Source organism: Lampris incognitus, chromosome 1 (assembly GCF_029633865.1).
Source record: "Lampris incognitus isolate fLamInc1 chromosome 1, fLamInc1.hap2, whole genome shotgun sequence".
Taxonomy (NCBI): Eukaryota; Metazoa; Chordata; class Actinopteri; order Lampriformes; family Lampridae; genus Lampris; species Lampris incognitus.
In genome coordinates this window covers 134824289-134829892 of record NC_079211.1, presented here as the reverse complement: position 1 = coordinate 134829892, position 5604 = coordinate 134824289, and positions in this window count along the sequence as shown.

Here is a 5604-nt window from a genome sequence, read left to right as displayed (position 1 = left end):
GACTCGCTCTCATTGTCGCGGTCCTGCAGTGACTTTAAAGGTTCATCTGTTCTGTCCTCCACCTGCCCTGCCCGTCAATCGCCGCCACGCTGTTGACATTTGCAGGAAATGGACTGCCTGCGTAACTGCATTAGAGAAACAGGGTCACCCCCCCCCCCCGCTGCCAAAATACAAAACACAGTATCACCGCCAAACTGGTTGATAGGTGTGCTGGAGCTGGACTCCGCAACTTTTCGCCATTTATAAATGGTTATTTCATCCATCTTGACCACGGGAACAGGTTTTTACATAATACTAACTGGCATCCTCGTCATCTTTTTGGGGATGCTCACCGGTCTCTGTATACTGCTGAGATTTCTTTTGACTGTGTAACATAAACACTGATGCAGCGGCAAACAGTTGTGTTTTGGAAACAACTCCAGCAGGGGAAAAAAAAGAAGAAGATGAAAATGTGATGCTGATGTGGTGATGACAATTAATATTATTGTACAGCAGTGTTCCAATATACTTTGATGTAGTTAGTAATACATTAGACTGCGTGTGTTAGCTTTGGTCCCAGGATCCAATTTTTTGCAAGGGTAGGAACTGTTTACTGCTGAGCTGACAGCACACCAGCCACAATGGCTGCTACACCTTGTTTGTAGTCCCAGAAAATCAGTTGTCAACAGGTTTATTTCGCTCTGCATCCTGCGTCCAACTATATCGCAACACTGTGCTGCTGTCTGTCCAACAGACTCACCACATTGTAATCGTGCAACACAAGTCATGGATTACACCTTTAATAGAAGGACTAACAGTAAACCACCACTAAATCTGAGTTTCTGGTGTTTTCTGATGCTGCAGAAGGTTTTCAGAGAAGGTTGAATCAGTTCATCTGGATACAAGGTTGACTGACAGATACGTTTCATCACTCATCTAGGTGACATCTTCAGTCTAAACTGACTGCAAGCATCCTCACCCCTTATAAACAATACAGTTGCATAACGACCGAAACCACTGATCAATTTCATATGCAAATATGGGTGTGACCACTAACTAGAGTTTCAAAGGCCATGTGTACTATCCACAGAGGACCAGGGAATGTTGCTATCACAGTGTTGTAAGCTGGCGACCGATGCATAATGACCGAAACCAATAACCAGTTTCACGAGGTTTATTCAAGTGTACTGTTTGTATACTTGTTTTAAACTAAAAATAAGTAAGCATGCTAATAGTTTACTTTTTATATACCGATCAGAGATATACTAAATAAAATCATACTTAAGTATACGTGGCTTATACTGACAAGTATACAGACAAGTTTAAGTATATCTGGCCTATACATGGCACTTATACTTAAGTATACTTGGTCTATACTGACAGAAAAGTCTAAGTATATTTGGCATACTTGTACTCTTTTGATGGAGATTTGCATACTTTTGATAGAGTAGCCTATTATTTTTTTCACACATATTGGCATCTTTGAGGTAGTACTGCAGCATATATTTTACATACTATCTTATACACTTACATGTATGTTCAAGTTTATAGTAATAGCTCAGCTTTGGGATACAATATCGGAAATAGTAGTACACAGGTGGAACTGAACTTGTTGTACAGTGTTATTAACCCACACAAATGAAGATTTGGCTGATTTTACTGACAGTTCTAGTGTGACAGTATTGTTACGGACTTGATTCATACTGGCTGAGGTTACAAGTCATTAGCGTATTTAAATCTCATCAGAAAACTTCAAGTCAAATTGCAAAAGGAGCAAGTCTCTTTAAGTAATACATAAATCATTGGCCACAACACTGGACTTGTGACTGCTCTCAGTCCCGTTCATATTGATTTGGCAAAGGTGTACAATTTGTCAACTGTTTCAACAACAACAACAACAACAACAACACATCTCATTGTTATTATATCTGGCCAGATAGCACTGATGTTTCCAGTCTTCCTAACCTCATGTATGAAAGTACTTTGTACATTTATTTGTGAATCTTTACATAAAGGCCTGCTAGATTTAGCAAGTACCTCAACTAAAACACAACAATGTTTGGTACATGTGCAATACGCAGGGCTTTGATGTGCACACTTTTGTTTAAAAATGACTAAGTCATTATCCAAAGGAGTTGAATCAAGTGCAACTGGACTTGGTATATATCAGTGAAGACGTTTCACCTCTCATCCAAGAGGCTTCCTCAGTTTGTACCTTTCTGACTAGACCAAGCTAGACCAAGCTTCAGACTAGCTTGGTCTAGTCAGAAAGAGGGGAGGACCAAGCTAGTCTCAGACTACCTTGGTCTAGTCAGAAAGGCACGAACTGAGGAAGCCTCTTGGATGAGAGGCGGATATATACCAAGTCCAGTTGCACTTGATTCAACTCCTTTGGATAACCATGACCTGGATGAATGAGAACATTCACAGACACGACTAAGTCATTAATTAAACACAATGTAGCATCTTTCATGTATACAGCACTGCTGTATCTTTTCTTTAGGTGGTCATATTTTTGACTGATACAGAACTCCATCAACCAAAAAACGTTTGTAAGACCAGAAACAGTTACTTAGATTTCCACATCACATGGCAATGGCAAGGCTATACGAAGTTGGTCACACCCATTAATGAGAGTTTCAATGGCCATGTGTACTATTCACACAGGATTGGGGAATAGTTGCAACACAGCATTGTAAGATGGCAACAGATGTACTCTTGTCCCCCCTGGTTCAGGGATGGTCCTCTCCTTTTAACGTAGATGGCCTCTTTGACTCCCTGTTCCAACCACCGTTCCTCCCTATCAAGGATGTGCACTTCCTCATCCCTGAAAGAGTAGCCACCGGCCTGTAGATGGGTGTAGACTGTGGGGTGCTGGCCTGACATGTTAGCTCCCTGTTAGCTATCGTCTGTCTCGTGTTAGCTATCCTCTGTGAATAGCACACATGACCACCGAAACTCTAGTTAATGGTAATACCCATTTTTGCACATGAAACTGGATGTTGGTTTCGGTCGTTATACATCTGTCGCCATCTTACAGTGCTGTGATTGCGACATTCCCTAATCCTCTGTGAGTAGTACACATGGCCATTGAAACTCTAGATATTGGTCACACCCATGTTTGATATGAAACTGGTCATTGGTTTCGGTCGTTAGGCACTGTATTGTACTGTACTGTTGATAAGGGTGGGGGTGTAAACAAACCTGCAAAAGGTTTGTTTACATCAGTGATGTTTCTTAACAGACCCATATCTTCTATTACCATCAGCTGAGAAAGACACAAAATACATATTTTCCCCCTGCAACGCAAACTCTCCGTGTAGTCAAATGAATCACAAAGTAAAAATAAACCAAAAAGCGGGTTGTTTTGTACTAGCTTGTGAGTGTCAGTAGATACATATAGCATTTTAATAAGTGAATATTTACAAATGTTTTATGAAGTATGACATAGCTGGCTGTTTGTTCAATTGCGTCTGTGTGTCTGTGCAAGCAGGCACGTGTACATTCCCGACACCCGATCTGGTGAGCCAGAGTTTAATAGTGAAGACACAGAGGCGGTAAACATGACCCCTAGTCGAAGGAGGAGAATTGAGAGATTTTCTTTGACGGGGCCCGTTGTTGTCCCTTCACCGGGGCCATATGCCATGCGTCCTTTCCCGTGAACGCCTAGATTGAGCCACTATCAAAACACCCTCCTCTCCAAACCAATGGGCAAAAAAAACCCCCCCAACATCTTTTGATGTCATCTGAAATTTCACACAACAACGTGGGACAATCTGATTTGAGACAGACGCTGTCTGGCTGGGCCCGCCACCTCCTCCCCTCTCCTCTCACCATACTCTTGATAACTTCTCCCAGCCGAGGACAATAGCTGCCTTTGTTTCTGAGTGTTGGGAGAAAAGTTAAGGTCGCGACGGGTGTTCGCCGTGTGCAGCCTACGTGCCCTGTCTGTGAATGCCTTTCAGGTGTGTCGAGTACAGCGAGGCGGATCCCTTCTCAGTGTAAGAAATAAAAGTGCCAATCTGAGAACACAGATGGAAGCCTATTATCCCGGTGTGATTATTATACAGACGGCTGGAGGACAGGTAGGCAGAGTGGATAAGAGCTTCAGCTAGCGAGACGCGACGAGCTGACACGAGATACAATCCCCCTTCTAAACTGGACAGATAAGGTTGTCAGGCACAGTGCCGGCACTGCCAACCCACACACACACACACAGACACACACAGACACACACACACACACACACACACAGGCATGCAAAATCAGCCTGATCACGATAGTGTTTGAATGTGTGCATATTCTTTTTTGTATTTGTGCGTGCACATCCATGCACGTTCCTGCACACTGGGGAGATGTGTGTGCTTGTGAAAGACAAACCACAGATGAGTGTGTGAGCTGAAACGTGCAGGTACGTTGCAGCTCGAGGAAACCCGTGTTTCAACAACAGACCTGAGTGGAATGTTGCCTGCGAGGTTCGTTTTAAGTGTTTGGGTCTAAATGCCATGTCTGCTACACCCCATGAAACTGTCTTAATCCACTTTTTTCCCTCGCTTTTATTACTGTTGGAGAACACAGTAAGGGTAGAAGCAGAACCCCAGCCCTGGGCCTCTATTCTCATTCCACACACCCCATAAGTCAGTCACAGATAATTAAATAGGAGTTATTTACACTCGCTTTACCTCCTCTGCCTCTCTGGCGCTTTTATCATTTCTCTTTTCCTTCTCTCTGCTCAGTATTAAACACAGCCAGGCCTTTTCCAAGTCTGCCCGACACCAATGAAGGCCCCCTAAAAGCGTAATAACTTGAGGGAAATAAAAAAATAAAAAAATCAGACTCTTATGAGCTCACATCAATGTCATCCCCTCATTAAACAATCACACACCGCATCTATACAAAGATAATCCCCCTGTGTGCCACAAAACGCCTTCGCACTTCCAAACACGGCGCTGAGACAAACGAGCAGACGAGGATTCGCTCAGGCCAGGTTTGAAAAATTCATCTGCCTAATGTCAGCGTTATATATTTACTCTGGAGTCGGGCAAACAGCAGCTTTTCAACACAGGGATGAATTAGGCCCTGCCACGGAGCGAGGGGGGGGGGGTCCATTATGGGCCTCAGCAGCTCTATAAATCACAGGATCAGAGTGGCATGTGGGGTCCAGTCCTCCTTGCTCCTCCTCAACAGTTGAGCCCCTACCGGCCCCAGCCCGGGCTTTTTGTTTGGCCGCTGTTCCAGCCAAGCCCACTGCTTTGATAGAGCCATGGAAAGGCATGGAAATGCCCCAAGGGTCTACAGGACCCTAGACATGCTGCGAAGCCTCTTTAATGGGAAAGCTGCCCCCTTAAATATCCACAACAGGAAACGGCCATCCGTCATCAACACGCCAAAACAGCTGTTACCAGCCAACATCAAGGGGGCACATGAAAGGAGCTACTCCCTGTTGTTTGAGCCCTCCCTTGTTTCATTCTCTTGCTCCCTTTGTCTGGCTTTTCCCTTTGCCCTCCTCCTCCTCGGTCTCCTTTAAACTCCCCCCTTTCCTCATCCCACCCCACCCACACTGCAGCAGCTCGCCCAGTCAACCGTTTAACAAGTGCATGACAAAGTGATAAACAAGGGGGTGCG